This window comes from Phascolarctos cinereus, unplaced genomic scaffold, assembly GCF_003287225.1.
Source record: "Phascolarctos cinereus isolate Bilbo 61053 unplaced genomic scaffold, phaCin_HiC Scaffold_1;HRSCAF=81, whole genome shotgun sequence".
NCBI classification, from domain to species: Eukaryota; Metazoa; Chordata; class Mammalia; order Diprotodontia; family Phascolarctidae; genus Phascolarctos; species Phascolarctos cinereus.
Genome location: NW_027555514.1, coordinates 34,296,142 through 34,315,656, shown reverse-complemented (window position 1 = coordinate 34,315,656; position 19,515 = coordinate 34,296,142). Strand labels below are relative to the sequence as shown.

At 36.5% G+C, this 19,515-nt stretch overlaps 1 protein-coding gene across 1 annotated transcript in view; it reads left to right on the top strand.

The window, feature by feature from the left end:
• KCNH8 (potassium voltage-gated channel subfamily H member 8) overlaps positions 1 to 19,515 on the top strand; it is a 388,604-nt gene that overhangs the window by 204,474 nt on the left and 164,615 nt on the right. The window lies entirely within an intron of this gene.

The following is a 19,515-nucleotide window of genomic DNA, read 5'->3' as shown; positions in this document are numbered from 1 at the left end:
GAAGCGATATGGATTATATATTCAAAGGTGGAAAGGATGTTAAAGGCCATGTAACCTAACAAACTCTATTTTACTGATGAGCAAACTGAGGTCCAGGGTGGAAAAGTTTTCATTGTCCAAGGTCACATAGGTGGTGAAAGTATTGAAGTAAAAAGAAGGTTGGATTTGGCAGTCAAAGGACCTTAGGATCATAGATTTAGAACTAAAAGAGATCACAGAGGCCATTGAGTTCAACTCCCTCATTTTACAGATGAGGAAACTGAGGTTCAGAGAAGCTAAGTGACTTACCCAGAGTCATGTCCATGTAAGTGTCTGAGGCAGTATACAAACCCAAGTCTTCTTGACTCCAAGCCTGGTGCCCTTCCCTGCGGCATGCTGCCTATGAATCCTGTTTCTGCTATTTTTCCTCTGGACCCCTGAGTAAGTAGAAGCACTAGAGAGGGTAGAAGACAATTGAGAATTGAGGAAGATGCATATTCTCTCTTTGTCTTCTTGACTTTTTGTAATCCTTTTTCCACTTAGAAAAAGATTACAGAAGAATAGATTACAAACAAGGGAATTTTCAAAAATTAGTTAGTGGAATTAGCATATATGCTAAGCCACATATTATGGGATCTCAAATCTTGTCCCTTAAGAAAAGGGAAAAAAAGAAGATTCTTGAATTCTTTATTTTTAGTTCACACAGGAGCAAAGGTCTAAGGAAAAAGCATTAAGCTAAAGGAGAAAGACAGAAGGAGAGGACAAGAGAATTAGTGAAGATAAAATGGGCATTCTTGAGTTATGAAGAAGAAAAAGAGTTTATTCCAAGAAGCCATTATTCCATTGGCAATGAGATTTCACTTGTAGTTGGTCTGTTGGAGGCACTGACCTTGAGCCAGAATCAGGTCTCTGAATACTAGTGAGTGTATTAGATTTGGAGACAGAGGACCCAGGTTCAAATCCCACCACTACTACTTCATGCCTATGACCTTGGGCAAGTCACCTCATTTCCTTGAACCTCAGTTTCATGGTCTGTAAAATAAAGAGCTTGAACCAGATAGCTTATAAGCTACCTTCCAAGTATTTCACTAAACCTGTAATCTTATGAGCCTATAAATGCCTTTCTCTATACTTTGTATTGAATCATCTGCATGCATGTTATTCATTCCTGATAGACTGTAAGTTTCTGGACAACAGGAACTGTATTTTTTTTATCCCCAGTGCTTTGCATACACTAGGTTCTCAATGAATAGTCTTTGAAAGAAATTGGGTTTTTTTTTTCTTTCAATTCATGAACAAGTACAATACATCAAAGTACCTTGGTTCCCCTGATGTGGCCATCTATTTCAGAACCTGTTGATGTCATCGGCTAGGATTGAAAATGCTCATCATGCCCCCTTTGACTCCTGGTAGACAGAGAGGCATACTGTATAGGGAACTGGGCTCAAAGGTAAGAAGACCTAGGTAGAAATCCTACCTCAAAAAGCCTACCATCTTTGGGACTATGAGCAAGTCATGTAACCTGATCTCAGTTCAAGTCCCACCTTAGACACATAATGATTGTGAGATTCTGGAGCAGTCATTTAATCTCTCAGCGCTTTCTAAGGCTAGAATTTACAGAGAAAGTGATAACCTTCATTGGTAGAGGGCATGTCTCCATCCAAGAGTTCCCTATACCAGTGAAATGATGGTCTTGTTTTGTGTCTGAAGCTTGATAATGATTTGGGGGGGGGGGGTAGGTGATATTGACAGGTATTTAGATGCATGTGCAACTAAGATGCTAAAGTTGTTAATTTTTTTTTCTTTTGGACTGGGATTGTGAAATCATTGGTCTAGGGAAATCTGAGTAAGAAAGTACTTTGCAAAATGGCACCTGCTGTGTGGATGAAACTGGAGAAAAATAATAAAACTGTGCTGACTGGATCCACTAGAAATTTATGTTACCTAATCTGAACTGGGTCCTCACTGCAGCAATGCAATTTTTCTCACATCTCTAATTAATTCACTATCCCACTCTCCATAGCCTTTTCCTGATATTACAAAAATAAAGATGGCACATATACAGATTTGCTCTACTCATTTTTAGGATGGAATGGAAAAGGTTTTCATTGTACTACTTCTGTGGCTTCAAAGGAATTCCAGAATGGGTTGTTTGTCTTTCATCTGGTAACACATATTATTTCAATGCCTCAGGAATGCTCAGCCTCATATGTCAAAGACAGAAGTGGAATTATAGAGTAATAGGTAAAGGTTTAAAAGAACTTAGAAGTAATGTAGGTGAACCCACTCCCATCCTCATTTTTTTTTTTGTAACCTCAAAATGATATAGTCTTGACAAAAAGGATTTTTTTGGTTCTTTCATTAGGCAATGGGGTTAAGTGACTTGCCCAGGGTCACACAGCTAGTAAACATTATGTATCTAAGGCCAGAATTGAACTCAGGTCCTCCTGAATTCAGGGCTGGTGCTCTATCCACTGCACCACCTAGCTGCCCCATGAAGAGGATTTCTCAGAGAGCTTATGATCTCAAATACTACTAATGGTAAAGGTCAAAAGAAAACGGGTTTGTAGTTTTCTATGTATTCTGCATAGGCTTAATACATTTACTTGTCCTCCCCATCCCACCCCTGCCCAGGCCATTGTTACCATTAGTACAATCAGAAGTATGGGATTCTGACCAAGTTGACTGTTGAGATAATATCTCCAAAGCTTCCTTGGAATTTAGAAAGCCTCTACATTTGTTGTTTTTTGATAATATAGTTCTTCCTGGCATTTGTATATACTTAAATGCAAATGAAAGTTCCCCATTGCACTTGTAATTTCTGGATGAAGAGGTGACCTAGGAGCCAAGAAAATCTGTATTCAAGCCATGTCCCTTACACATCTTGGGTGCCTGACCATAGCCAAGACACTTTACTAATAAGAGCTTTATGCAAGTTTCTAAGTCTAAGCTGCAGAGAAGGTATATTGATAGAGGAAATTTTCCTCATCTAGGAGTTCCCTATATGAGTGAAATCAGAAGTCTAATACCTAAATTAATTTTTGGAATGATTTTCAGTTATGAGTACCTCTAGATAATATTGAAAGTGAAGATTATTTCATTCTTTGTATCCATACCCCCAGTACCTAGAACAAAGACTACCACATCATCATCGTCATCATCATCATAGTTGGCATTTATGTAGCCCTTTAAAGTTTGTACAACACTTTACATATGTTATCTTATTTGAACCTCACAACAGCTCTGTAAGGTAAGTGCTATTCTTATCCCCATTTTACCGATGAGGAAACTGGTGACTAAGAAGTTATGATTTTCTATGGGTCACATAACTAGTAAGCATCTGAGACAGAATCTGAACTCAAGTTTTATTCATTCCAAGTCCAGTATTCTATTCACTGCTTCACTTAGCTACTTTCAATTAGGTCCTTAATAAGTGCTTACTGATTGATTATGAAATGGGAGGGGGTTAGTGATCTATAAGTTTTACTTATAAGTTCTTTTAAAGCTTTATCTATTATTCTATGATTTTGCTTCTACCTTTGCTACATGGTACTGAGCATTCCTGAGATATTGAAAGAATGTATGATTAATTTTTTTAAAAAACCCTATTCTAGAATCCTTTTGAAGACACAGAAATAGGATAATGAAAATATTTTTCATTCCATTGTAAAAAAAAAATTCCACATGATAGAATTGTATTTGTGTCATCTTCCATTTTATAACTGAAAGAATGAATACCAAATGGAGAAAATGGTGCTTTCATCCCACTTATATGGAATTAATCAATGAACAAATATTTATTAAACACCTACTGTGTGCTGCACACTGTGTTAAGCATTGTAAATCACATAGACACAGACTCAGTGTCCCTGTACGCAGGCCATTCTTGTTTCTTCAGTAACTAATGATTTCATTATAAAGATACTAAGCACAAAGCTACTCTATTAGGTGTTTTGAAAATGTGTGTGTTAAGTGTGAGGTTATGTTTTATAAGATTAGAGGACTCTATGTAGTAATATTTTTGTTCACAAAACAAATTAGGCATAATTTTCTCATTTCACAAACGAATTCTTACTTGACAAAAATGGTCTTTTTAAGTAGCCAGCATCATTACTGCATTCAAGGTTTGTTTACAATTGTTTCTGGAAAGAGGATTTTAAAATTCACATTAAGAAATCATTGAATTGCCATTGAAAAGCAATTAGATGTAAAGAATATGTAGTATTGCTTAAAATATCATCCTAAGTGAAGGTGATGAGATGTCCTGTATATACCAGGACACTGCCAGATTTGGATTGCTTATACCAACATTACCAAAAATTCCACGTAGTGTTTTTTGAATGGCAGCTGCCAGTCAAAGGATTATTGAATTAACACTTTTTTCCAAGGGTAAGTAGGTCTCAACGGAAAAACAATGTAAAGCTCCAAACCAGGAAAGTACATTTCTGGTCATGTTGGGAAAGTTTATGGTGGTGGAGTTGGTGAGTGACATAGCTCAGAGATAACTAAACTAATAGCTATCATACTCCTTTTTCATTCTCATCAACATAATCTCATTAGAGTAAGAGCAATACACTATATTGTGCTTATAATATTTTTCAAAGTTTTTTTTTTTCCACATTCATCTTCATCTGATTTAGTATTGTATAGTAGATAGAGTATCAAAGTATAAAGACAGGGACTGGTTAAGGTCAAGAGTAGCATGGTAAATTTGGAAAGAGTATTAGATTTAGAAATTCAAGTCCAAATGTGTCTACTTATATCCTCATATTCAAACTCTTTGCTGACTGCAGTAAATCCTATAATGTTGCAGAGCCACTTAGAAGAAATCTGAAATTACTGAAAAAAGCTTGACCATACCATCCACAGGGGAAAGAACAAGTGGATGAAGAATTTCAATTGCCTGGATATCAGCATGCATGTGGGTAGATACCTATTATTGAAGCTGATAGGGTACAGGCAGTAAATCAGATAAATTCTCCCAATATTCCCTGCCAAACAACTTTGAAATGACACCTCAAATAAAATTGGGGAGTGGCAGAAGCAACAAAAGGTCAAGATGAGATATTTTTCCAGCTCAAGACGACTTAGGAGGTTAGCAGGAGAGGTCTGTGACACCAAGGTGGGGGTCAGTCAAGAGTGCAGCAGATGCCATGGCAATACCAGCAGCAGGCCTTGGAGGCAGCTGCAACAGTGACAGCAGCAGCATCAGGAGCTCTCAGCTGAAAGATACTAAGGGAATCAGACAACTGGGTCAGAAAGAGATTATAGTGGATCCTTTGCTGACACCAAGTGCAGGATTCTGTTATATTGCTTATATGCAGTTATGAGCCAAAGTTCCAAGTTGAAGAGGAGCATGAGTTCTTGTAGCTGCAAGAGAGCAGAGTTCCTGGTCACGGTGCTAGTGGAGAGAAGAGTACTTGTGGTCACTCATAAGGGAACATGGGTCCTGATCTCAGCTCCAAAGCAGAAAAGAGCAGTAGAACTTGTGGCTGCAGGGAAACAAAGCCCCTTTCTAGATGAAGACCAAGCACAGGCCAGGAGAGCAGTGGCCACACTTCACTTTGGATCATACCACCTTGGAAGCACCAAAAACTTACATACCCTCCAAACTAGCTCTGAAAACAGCAGCAGGGGAAAAAAAAAACCTGAAGCTTAGAACAGTGCCCTCTCCAAACCAGGAGCAGAGCCCAACTTTATCTAAAGTTGAAAATTAAGCAATAGGATAGAGGAAGGAACAAACAAAAACAACAACAACAAAGAACCTGACCATAAAAAGCTGCTATCTTGACAAGGAAGATTAAGACATAAACTCAGAAGAAGACAATGGTATCCAAATTGCTACAAGAAAAGCCTCAAAGAAAAAAATGTGAATTAAACTCAAGCCCAACAAAAATTCCTGGAAGAGTTCAAAAATCATTTTGACAATCAAATAAGAGAAGTAAAGGAAAAAATGGGGGAAAGAGTGAGAATGATGCAAGAAAATTATGAAGAGAGTCAATAGCTTGATAAAAGATGCACAAAAAAATTGAAGAAAATAATATCTTAAAAAACAGAATTGGCCAAGTTGTAAAAGAGGCACAAAAATCCACTGACTTGGGGTAGCTAGCGGATAGAGTTCCAACCCTGAAGTCAGTATAACCTGAGTTCAAATCCTCCTCAGACACATAACACTCATTAGCTGTGTGACCCTGGGCAAGTCACTTAACCCCATTGCCTAGCCAAAAAAAAAAAAAAATCCACTGACCTTAAAAAGCACAGTTGATCAAATGGGAAAAGATGTACAAAAGCTCACTGAAAAAAAATAATTCCTTAAAAATTAGAATTGGGCAAGTGGAAGCTAATGAGTCCATGAGACATCAAGAAACAATAAAGCAAAGTCAAGAGAATGGAAAAAAATATATATAAGGAAAAGTAAAATATCTCATCAGAAAAACAACAGACCTAGAAAATTGATTGAAGAGAAATAATTTATTAATTATTGCACTACCTGAAAGCCATGATGAAAAAAGAACCTAGACACCATTTTTTTCAAGAAATTATCAAGGAAAACTGCCGTGATATCCTAGAACTGGTAAGAAAAGTTGAAATTGCAAGAATCCACTGATCACCTCCCAAAAGAGATTTCAAAATGAAAACTCCCAGGAATTTTATAGAAAAATTTCAGAGTTCCCAGGTCAAGGAGAAACTATTGCAAGCAGACAGAAAGAAATAATTCAAATATCATGGAGCAACAGTCAGGATCGATCACAAAAGATTTAGCAGCTTCTACATTAAAGGAATAGATGGCCTGGAATATGACATTCTAGAAGGCAAAGGAACTAGAATTACAACCACGAATAACCTACCCAGTAAAACTGCGTATAATCTTTCAGGGAGAAAATGGTTATTTAATGAAATAGAGGAAGTATAAAGCATTCAAACCTATCTGATGAAAATGCCAGAGCTGAGTAGAAAAGTTGACAGTCAAGTACAAGACTCAAAAGAAGCATAAAAAGATAAATCTGCTCACAGGTAGACTAAGCCAATATAATAAAAATTAAATTTTACTTAAATTAATTTACTTACTCTGTGCCATACCAATCAAGCAACCAAAATTATTTCATAGAGGTAAAAATGATAAAATTCGTCTGGAAGAACAAAAAGTCAAGAATATCAAAGGAATCAATGGAAAAAAAATGAGAAAGAAGATGGCCTAGGAGTACCAGATCTCAAATTGTATTGAAAGTAGTAATTATGAAAAAATTCTGTTACTGGCTAAGAAATAGCCATGATGAATCAATGTAATTGGTCAGGTACACAGAACACAGTAGCAAATGACCATAATAATCTAGTGTCTGATAAACCCGAAGTTCCATGTTTTAGGGATAAGAACTCACTATTTGACAAAAAAAAAATTGCTGAGAAAACTAGAAAGCAGTTTGGAAGAAACTATGTATAGACTAATATCTCACTCTATACTTCAAGATATGGTCAAAATAGGTACATCATTTAGACTTAAAGGGTGATATCATAAACAAATTTGGGGAGCGTGAAAAATTTTACCTGTCAGATCTATAGATAAGGGAAGAATTTAGGACCAAACAAGATATAGAGAGGATCACAGGAGGTATAATGGATAGTTTTATTACATTAAAATCTAAAGGTTTTGTAAAAACCTTTTTTTTGCAAAACAAAAAAAAAAAACAGAAAACAAAAAATGTAATGTAGCCAAGATAAGAAGGAAACTAGGAAATTTGAGGAAAAAATCACAGCAAATGTCTCTGATAAAGGCTTATATCTCAAACATATAGAGAACTGAATCAAACTTATAAGAACACAAGTCATTCCCCAGTTTGATAAATGGTCAAGAGATACAGACAGGCAGCTTTCAGAAGAAATCATAGCTATCTATAGACATGTGAAAAATGTTCTAAATCACTACTGATTAGAGAAATGAAAATTAAAACAACCCTGAGGTACCACCTCATGCATATCAGATTGGCTAATATGAAGGGAAAGGAAAATAACAAATGTCAGAGGGAATGTTGGTGGAGTTATGAACTGATCCAACAATTTTGGAGAGCTTTGAAACTATGCCTAAAAGGCTATAAAACTGTGCAGACCCTATGATTCAGCAATGCCACTACTAGGTCTGGGTCCCATACAGATCCACAAAAAAAAGGGAAATGACCTATGTGTACAAAAACATTTATAACACCTATTTTTATGGTGGCAGGTTTAGAAATTGAAGTGATGCTTATCAATTGCAGAATGGTTGAACAAGTTGTGGTATATGATTGTGATGAAATACTATTGTGTTACACAAAATGGTGAGCAAGATAGTTTCAGAAAAACCTGGAAAGACTTACATGAACTGATACAAAGTGAAGTGAACAGAACCAGGAGAACACTGTGTTTAGCAACATCAATATTGTCTGATGATCAACCGTGAATGACTTAGTTATTTTGATCAAAGCAATGATGTAAGACAACTCCAAAGGAATTATGATGAAAATGCTATCCATCTTCAGAGAAAGAATTGAAGTCTGAATGAAAATTTAAGTATAATTTTCTCACTTTTTTGCTTTGTTTTTGGCAATATGACTAATATGGAAATATTTTCCCATAATTTTACATGTATAATTGATATCATGTTTCTTGCCTTCTTAATGGTAGGGAAAGGGTGGGAGGGAAAGAGATTTCAGAATTCAAAAGAATTAAATAAATGTTAAAAATAAATAAAATTTTAAAAAGAAAATATTTCTATGGGAGAAGATATCTATACACATACATATATATGTATAGATATTTGTCAGCTACTATAAAAGAATGAACCAACAGATTATTTCTATTACCATTATCATCATGTTCAAATACATTATTGGTAAAGGTACTTACATATTTACCATTCTTCCTCATCACCAAAGAAATTACTAAATTCCACAAGTTTCACAGGTTAATTTCTAATAGATAAGTTGCATTCATTTTTACCTCCTACTTTTTCCTTTTTTTCATTAAGAAAAGGTTTTCTCCCAATTGTTTTACCTCTTTCTTGGCCACAATGTTTCTTTAACTTCAGAGCCCCTTTATCCCCAAGATCTTTTGCTCCTCCTAACAACCTCGTACATTAAGTCAGACAGGTAGGTAAAGGATTTTTGGTGAACCTCAGAGGTCATCCAATCTGATGTCCTCAATGTGCTGTTGAGGAAACTGGGGCTCAGAAGTGTGACATGAATTACTCAGGCTCAGAGAGTAGTAAGTGGTCAAGCTGGACTCTGGTCTCTCCCCACTCTAATATTTTCCAAACCTAGGTGATACTTTCTTCGTAGTGTAGTTGGCAGGTACTGCCTGCTTTATCAATAAACATGAATTACAAATGGATCTGATGTCTGTTTAGCTCTTATGTCAGTGCCTCAGACTACAAGGAAATCATCTCTCTCTGATAAGCACAACAAAAGAGGAAAGCTTGGTCAGGGTCCCTGTTTGGCAATTTCATAATATGCTGCATCATCTTGGGAATTTTGCAGCTGCTAACTCAGTACTGTCTGGTTAACGTATGTCTTTAATTTACGAATGTCTGTGGAATGACCTAGATATAGGCAAAAAAAAAAAAAGGTACATTGTCTGAGGCTACCTCTCAGTTGTCTGTATCCCAGGGGGCAAGGTAGGCACAGTTTGAGAATGTCAGGATGCTGAAGCTCTAAGGAAGTTGAGAACTCATCTGGTCTGACCATGTCATTGCATATATATGATTGAAACTAACAAACCTCATTCATTAGTTCAGCAAGTTTTTTTTTAATTATTATTATGTTCCTCCTATGTATAGCACACTGTGCCAGACTTTGGTGATACAAAGATGAAAAGTAACCACCTTTTCCCTCAAGGAGTTTGCATTCTACATGGGGAAAAGGATGTATACATAGTTAAGAAACAGAATATATATATGTATATGTATATATATATGTATATATATATATATACACACACACATATGTATTGTGTATATATATGTATGTGTGTATATATATGTGTGTATATATATGTATGTGTATATATGTATATGTGTGTATATATATATATGTATATATATATACACACATATACATATATACACATACATATATATACATACATATATATATGTATGTGTATATATGTATATGTGTGTGTATATATATATATATATATATATATATATATATATATATATATATGTATATGTGTGTCTGTGTGAGAATATAAGGTCATTAGGATGGAGAGGCTGTCGACCCCTGGGAATAATAATAATCACATTTACATAGCACTTTAAAGTTTTCAAAATGCTTTACATGGTATCGCCTTTGATCCTCAAAAATACCCTGGGAGGTAAATGCTATTATTATCTCATTTTTCAGATACGGAAACATATGAAGGGTGTGGAGGTGTGTGGCACAGAGTAGTAGTCCATTTTGACAAAGAAAACAGAAACTGGGGAGGGAAGGTAAAGGTGAAAATATAGGAGAGTCTCTGATTGTGGAAGGTTCTGAATGTTAGGAAGAGGAGGTTGGATTTTATTTGGGAGACAATCGTGAATATTTTTGAGAAAAGGAAAGATCCAAAAGATATAGAAGGGCTAGAGGAAGAAAACCAGACTGGACCTTGAGTTGAAGCTATACAAAGATTTGTTGAAAGAACTGGGGATATTTGAACTGAAAAGAAGAGTCAGAGTGGACATGATAGATATCATGAAGTATTGAAGGCCATCATAGAGCAGAAAAATATTTTTTCATAATGAGATTCAAAAGGAGAAACTGAAAGAAAATGGTGAAAGTTGAAAGGAGATTAATTCAAGCTTGGTGTTGGGGTAGGGCAGGGGAACTTTCTAACAACTAGAGCTGCCCAAATATGAAATGATGTACTTTGACAGCTAGTGAGTTCCCCATCATTAAATTCCCCATCATCAGATCTTCAAGGACAGTGTTGATGATTATTATTTGTCAAGCAGCTGTTGTTGGAAATCTTTTCTGTCATGAGCTGAACTAGATGGCAACTCAGGTTGCCATCCAATTCTGAAATTCTATAATTCAGTAATAAGATCAGTTCTAACTCTAAGAAAGATCATCCTGGAAGCACAAAAATGAGTAGGTTGAAGCATCAGAGAATTCACATTGTTCTGTTTTTCATTTCTTCAAAAGAAATTATGTATTGATGAATGATTATAACATAAGACATTTTAAAACATGTTTTTTTCACAATTGAATAAACTCAGGCTGAGCTTAACAACATCAACTCTGCCTTATGTTTAGAAGTGCTGATTTTATTCCTCTCCATTTCCAGTATGGAAGTGTGTACTAGGTGGTCAGTCAGACAAATGTGTAAACCATTACCTACAGTGGGTCAATGCTACCCAATGACAATGTTCTCTTAATGTGATTCTTGATTGAGCTACATTCTCAAATATTTTAAAGTAAAAGATTCATATCACTATATGGCATTTCATTTACCTTTATAGACTTAGTAAAATGTAGACATTATTCCTAATGTGTAACAAATAATATCTGCACAATGAGATTCAAATATGTGCATGGGTTTCCAAAAGTGTTCAATACCATCAAGAAACCTGATTTAATGGAACGACTCAGGAGAAATGTAGCTATTATTGGTTGGTCATTTATTACTCTTTATTTTGGAGGGGAGGGGGGAAATTGATTCATTTCTTTAATGGATGAAAAAGTTAGTTTAAAAATGTGTCCCAGAGGCTCATAATGCCCCTGAAAAATAATGGCTTTAAACTTAAATCTGAAAGGTTGGTAGGCGAGCAAGGAGGAAGAGATTTCAGCTTCGGTAGAACAGTTGGGAAAGATCTTATTTCTGTGACTTATGTGTTCCTGTAAATAGAATATGGGCCAGGAGCGGGTGCTCATGAAATATGAAACAATAGCACTTTTTTTGCACAAGGTAAGAAAGTTAAGGATGGAAATTTTGCTAAATTTGGAAATGAAGAAGAAAAGCATGAGTCCTAGATTTAGGACCCTAATGCAAGATTATTGTACTTTTTTGTCTCAATTTGGCCCTTGTTGAACATTCTGATGTATCCCCTGCCTTTTCCAAGTTTATTTTCTGGTAGTACCAATGAATAATTTTATAAGGAGAAATGATTGGACATTGATTCCCCACATTTCAAATGTAAATGACTATGGCTGGGATTTTTAATGAGAATACAAATTAGAATATTTTGGTTTCTCATTACGTGGGGGGACATGGGGAATAGGCATGTCTACAATTCAATGCAAAAGAAAATATGTTATTATTATTACTATTTACTATTGTTATTTATTTCTAGAAACTTCAGAAAATGCTTAAGTCTTACAGACTTTTGTCCCTAGGAAAAGTTGATGTTGGATGATTAAACTTGTCAAAGATTTATTGAGTATTTACTGTGGATTCTTCACTTCAACAAACATTACATTCCCCCTACATATAAGGCTTGATGCAAAATTGCCCCTACATTCTGTGAATATACATTCTGCTAGAGGTTTACAACATTACATTGTCAAGAGAGTCCTGGATTTAGAATATAGGATGCGAGTTTCAATCCCAGTTTCGCTGCTTTCTACCCAGGTGATCTTGAGCAAATTTCTCCAGACCTCTGTTTCTCCATCTTTAAGATAATGTGGTTGGAGGGCCACCTGACTGCTATGTTGTAATGGGGATTTATTTCATGTAGAGATTGAACTACAGGGCTGCTGATGTCCCTTCCACCTTGCAAATACAATGAGTAGGTGACCTTTAAGGTCCCTTTTCAGTGCTAAGTCTATGATGTCAATTATATATAAAGGTATTTGGGGTTAGGACCTATGATTCTACTGATATATGGAATTGAAAAGAAAAACCCAACACCTCCATCTACTGATGGAGATTAGGAACTCTTAGTGTTAGAGTGCCTGAGGCACTGAGGTTAAGTAATTTGCCTGGGATCACACAGGTAATAAAGATCAGATGCAAAACTTGAAACTAACACTTCCTGACTCTAAAGCCGATTCGCTCTCTACTCTGTTATCTTGCTTTTCATATACAAAGCAATAGAGAGTTTTTTCAGTAGGCGCAAACCATTCATAGGTAGACAGAAGAGGAAAGGCCTCTACTAGGAGATGGGTCCTAGATGTGCTCTCAACCAAGACAGAGAATCTGAGAGTTATCCATGTGAATGGGGAAAGAGAAAAAATAGCTATAGATTAACACAATTCATGAACGATATAGTCAGCTGAGCAATTTAATAGCCTCACTACCAATGGCAGTCTTCCTACTGTCAAATGTCCTTGTTATAGTTGGATATGAGGATCCCCTGCTGTATCCATAATCAAGAGGATAGTGATGCAGACCTAGCCTAATTGGGCAACAAGTCCACTGTGCACCATGTGATCACCAGGCAATAAGAAATTCATCTCATTATCAAGCAACAAACATTTATGAAATTATTGAATGGCCTACCACATCACAGGGGCTAAGTGCAGTGAAAGAGTATAAATATGCAGAAAACAATGTCCCTGACCACAAGGAGCTTATGGTCTAGTTGGAGAAAGAAGAGCAATACACAAGGAACACTTGAATAACAATACAAGGCTGTAAGGCCAGCCTTACTGATAAGTGGATTGGGTGAGAGCCTTCATAGTGACCCTGCACAAGTCATTTAATTTCTTTGTGTACTAGGCATCCCTGAAAGACTATAAACTCAAGTAAAAATGTGGGCCAACATGATAGAGGGAGTTTGCTCACATGTGTTTTCAAACCAATGAAATCACAAGTCTAGTCCATATTCCCATATTTGAAAGAATACAAAGAGGTTTTCTCATAATAATTCTATGAAGTAGATAGGGCGATCGTTTTTATCTATATTTGATTGACTAGGAAACTAAGACTCAGACACTTGCCCAACATCGCACATTTTGAACACTGGCATCTTTCTTAAAGGGAGTTTGTGGACCACATGACTAGACAGAGTTCTAGGCCAAGGCTTATTGGACATGGATTTAAGTCCTAAGATTTTTGTGGTGAAGAAGGAACCATGGAAGAATTTTAAGAAGCAGTGATTAATTTGCCAATCAACCAAGAGGCATCTATTAAGTACTTCACATGCACTGAGGCCTGGGGATACAGTGACAAAATAGGCCCCGCCTTCAAGGAACTTGTGTTCTATCAGTAAAGCAGCTTATATACATATATGTGTATACAGAATACAGGGGACAATTAGGTGGCACAGTGGATGCAGTGCTTGGCCTGTAGTCCGGAAAATCTGAGTTCAAATCTGGCCTCAGACACTAGCTCTGTAACCCTGGGCAAATCACTTAACCCTGTTTGCCTCAGTTTCCTCAGCTGTAAAATGAGCTGAAGAAGGAAATGGCAAATTACTCCAGTATCTTTGCTAAGAAAACCTCAAATGGAGTCACAAAGAGTTTGACATGGCTGAGAGGACTGAACACCACCAACAATAGAATACTTATAAAGTAATCACAAGATCATTTTAGTGGGAGGAAGAACTAGCAGGTGGGGGATAATGGAATCCAGAAGTGCTTCACGTATGTAACATGCTTAGACCTAATCTTTGAAGGAAACTAAGGATTTCAGGAGCTGGTTGTGAGGAGGAAGTATATTCCAAGCATAGGAGAGAGCCAATGCAAAGACGGAGAACAAGTTTTTTACAGGACAAATAGCAAGAAAGCCTGTTTGGGTGGACCCAAAAAGGCTTTTCAGCAGTGTATTAGCTGGATGGATGAGCGAAACAGATTGGAAGGCAAGGAGCTTATTGGAAGCTACCCCCATTAATACAGGTATGAGATAAGTACATAAACCAAAATAGTAGAAATATTAATAAGCTTTAGCAGTTGGTCAACTGTGGGAGACCATGGTTTAGGTAAGGAGTATGGGTGACCAAGAGCATGGCACTGTCATTATCACAAGTAAAAAAGACCAGAAAGAGAAACATGTCTTGGAACAGTGGAAAGTGACTGGTTTGGGGCATGTTCAGTTTGAAGCATTGGTGGGAATCCAGGTGAAGAGATCTGGCATGGTTGGAAACCTAGGTCTGGAACTGAGAAGAGAGATTTTGGCTAGAGCTGTAGATTTGGTGCTCATCCGCATAAAGGTCAGATTAGAGCTTTGAGGGCAAAGAAAGGTGAGCAGAAACTTGAGAAGAGAGCCTTGGGTAGTATTAACATAGAGAGGAGAGAGGAGTTAGTGAGGAAGACAGAACTGTAAGAGATAAAGAGGAATCCCTTATAGGAGCCACAATTATGGTGGATTTAAAGAAAGGTGGCAGTGGTGAGCAGCAACTACGTAGTGCTTCAGAGAGACCAAGGAAGAAAATTGTAGAGAAGAAAAAGAATGGAATTCATTAGATTCAGGTGATTAGACCATTAGTGACTTGTGAGAGAGCAATTCCAGTAGACATGCAATGAAAACCAAACTAGAAAACTGGTGATTAAGCAAAAAGCAAGGAAATAGAGGAAAGGGGTGCCAAATACCCACATAAGGAAGCAGAAAGATGAGGTAGCATAATTAAGGGAGACATCTTTTAGGACTGAGAGACTTCTAAATATTTGTAAACTAAAGAGAATTAGAGAAAAGTGCCTTGAGGAATATGTACATAGATAGAAGGAAGAGATGAGTCAGTGAGGAGGACTGAGAACAAAATGGAAATCCAAGAGAGAGGAACTAAGGTCCCCTAGAAAACAAGAGGATATAAGATCAAAAGTACAGGTTTCTCCTTATTGTCTATATAAAGAAGGAAGCAGAGCTATCTCAAAAGATAATTGTCTTAAAAGACAGGATGCAATGAATGAAGTTACAAAAAAATTAAAGATGAAAAAGGCTAATCTGTTAAGATACCTCACATTAGATTCATTATAGAATTATAGAATCCTTAGAGGTGCTCTAGATCATCCTCTCATTTTATGGATGAAGAAACTGAGTGACAGAGAAGTAAAGTAACTAGCCCCCCAAGCCCTCACCCAATAAGAAATAGATCTGTGATTTGAACCAAGGTCCTCTGATTCCAAATCCAGTGTTTTATCCCCTGGGTCTCAACCTTTAGAAAGTAATCTAATAAGCTGTGAACTAAGAGGAATGCTTTCCATTCACCAGTAGAGTAGGTATGTGGTAGGCAAAAATGGGGTGGGGATTTTCTAAAAAGGATGAAAATGGGAGTTGAAATAGAAGAGGTTGCTCCAGGCCTATGGGTTAAAGAGTAAGAAGGCAGAATGCTGAGAGTAGGAGGCAGAAATAAGCAATGTGTGTAGGTGAGTAGAAGTTGATGTGAGAAGTGAAGTGATGGGGCACAAGTATTTCAATTTGATGCACACAAGCAGCTGGGGAACTAGTGAAGGGATTTGCAGGGGAGGGTAATACAGAGCAGTTGACAAAGATTGCTTTTTTTAACTTGGGTGCAAGATGTTAAACTGACTGTGAAGAAGAGACATTAGCAGCAAAGAGGCAAGTGAGAAGATAATGTTTGTTTTGATGTGTTTAAAACACGAAAAGATCATACTTCTCCATAGCACATTATAAAAGAGGTGCTTCTCTGTAGATTCACACATATTGCACACTCCTTCCTACAGAAAAAAGAAATCATATTCCAGCAATTGCCTACAATCATGTGAAGGGTTCAGAAGTGCACTGTCTAAATGTATTGTGAGATATTTGGATTTCAAGATACAATATCAGCTGTTCCCAAATAGACTTCTAGATAAAGAAAGAGAAATTACTTATACATTATTAGATATGTGAGAAGACAGGAGAAAAAAAAAGCAAAAGAAACTAGTGGTGGGCACCTTTAGGTATTTAAATATTCAGACATATCAGGAACTGCCTCAGGCTAGACAAAGATAACAAAGTTGAGAATTAGAAGGGAATTCAGAAGCCATTCAGCATAACCCACATCCCAGAAAGAATCCCCAGTATAACAATGGAGAGGTGGCCATCTTGCATCAGCTTGAAGACCTCCAATGATGAGTAGAACATCATCTTCCCAAGTGCTTTATTGTCATAACTCATGCAAATGGAACTCAAGCTTTGGAAAACATTTGTCTTCAGCAATTTCCAAAATCTCAACCTGTAAAGAATATAGATGAGGATGAACTAGATTTTTACTACTCAGGAACAGAGCAAACATCAAAAATCAACCAATGAGCATTTATTAAATACCTACTGCAGTAAGTGCTGGGCATACAAATACAAAAATAAAACAGTCCCCTTCCTCAAGGACTTAACATGCTATCTGGAAAATCAACATGTGGGGAATACCTTTTCTTTTCAGATCTGGAATGACTCTTAGAGACAATATAGGCCAACTCTTCATTTTATAAGTAAGGAAGCTAAGACTCAAAAGAACTTAAAGTAGACTTGCCTGAGGTCACACAGCAAGGCTGAGGCAAAGCCAGTCTTCTCTTCCCTAGTCTCTTGCCTCTACCCAGGGTTCTTTGTAAGCTTGTTTTCCTTTTTAAAATAATCATTTTATTTTAATATCATTGGTTTGCTTTGTGATTCTTTATATTTCATTTTATGCATTTAAAAACATTACTTTGAGAATAACTCCAAAGGCTTCTCCAGATTGACAGCCAAAGGGGTCCACAACACAAAAATGTTTAGAGCCCCTGCCCTACTTCTCCTCTCCACTTGTATTTCAATGTGTTAAATTACAAATATCATTAACAATAAGTTGAAATTCAAGTATTAAATCAGAATCTTATTTGGAGTCAAGGTGACTAATAGAATTCTTCAGAAGCCATCCTCCAAACCTAGTGGCAATAAAAATAAGGCATTTGCTTCAGATATAGTTAGAACAGTCTGGAGAGAGCATCTTTGTCTTCAGATAAACAAAATGTGAGCATTATAACATGTAGCTATTAGCCCATCAGAGCCTGAATACATAGTCTTTGCTTCTCAGTCAATCAGACAACAAGCTTTTATTAAACACCTACTCTGTGCTTGACTCTGGGAACACAAAGATAAAAATGAAACAGTCCCTACCCTCGGGGGACTTACATTCTGTCAAGTCAACATATAATGGGAATGTTTCTGTCTGACATGAAAGCAAGAGAAAATTCTAGGATAGTCAAATATTCATTTGAGGGGACAATATTTTACCAGGCATATGAAAAGATCATATTTAAATAATGTCTATGTTTTCATAAAGGTTTTTCTTAATAATCTGTAGCCATAAAAATGTAACAAGGCTTCATAATTCCAATGAATAAGAAGTAGAGAAAATATCATCCATTCATATTGTTTACCAAAAGGATTGGTTAGATTTTGCAAGCTATGGTTTGCTCCATCTGAAAATCATCAGGATATACTATAACCCTTCACTTTTTGTTAGCTATGTTTAAATGTTAAAATGTTAAAAGTTAAATGTTTAAAAAATGTTAGGTAGGTATTTACTTGAAACAAATTAATACAGACATGCAGACACACACATCCCTCTACTTCTATAGTGACAATGATTTTTGGTGGTGGGAAAGGGAGCCAAAAACATTATAAAATATACAGTTTTTTTAATGTCTTCAAATGCTAAGCTAATAGCTTGAAATCTGAATGTAAGATATGTCCAGTGATCAACAAGTTGATATGCTACTTAGGAACTCACTCATATCCATGTTTATAAACCAAACCAGAATATGGGAGGAAATTTTAGCTGAATGACTCTACAAGTTATTCTTCAAAATGTACATGAAATAGTTTGGTGGGGTTGAATTCATTGTGCACCCCAGGTGAATCAGTAGCATCATTTCATGAAATACTTCTTTTTGTCAGCTTGTGGAGATCATGATGATTGTATGGAAGGGGAATCTCTACAAACCTAATTGTAATTTATGTGTCAACAGCCTGATGTAGTAAAAAGCTGAATTTGCAATCCAAAGTCTTGGGCCCAAATCACATCTCGGGGGGACAGCTACTGGTGCAGTGGATAGAGCACCAGCCCTGGATTCAGGAGGACTTGAGTTCAAAACTGGCCTCAGATACATAACGCTTACTAACTGTGTGACCCTGGGCAAGTCACTTAACCCCATTGCCTAAAACAACAACAAAAAAAAAAAAAAAAAAAACAAATTGCATCTCAGATGCTTACTTATTTAATGAATTTGATGAAGTTATTGAGTCTTTCTCTGCCTGTTTCTTCATTTGTAAATAAGAGGCTTGAACTAGATAGCTTCTAAAGACACTCGCAGCTCTAAGCCTCTGATCCTAGAATAAAAAGATTGTAGAAGGAACTTACTGTGATCTTTTCAATCAAATCCACACGTGATGCTACTTGGTAATTCCAATGCATGAAGGAATATGTTCAAAAATATGGTTTGAGATTAAGAATGAAGGAAGCCAAAAACCTTATTCATAAGCTTATGTCACTAATGTCACTAATCCTTTCTGAAGGCACAGGAAATGTAAAACTCTAAAAGATATCACAGAAGTAAAATAAAATGTGTTTAAAGAGACAGGAAATCAGTAGCCAATGATACAGAAATTAAGAATTATTTATCTGTGTTCAGTCAGGCCATTGGTTGGTGAGAACAAGGGTGAAAT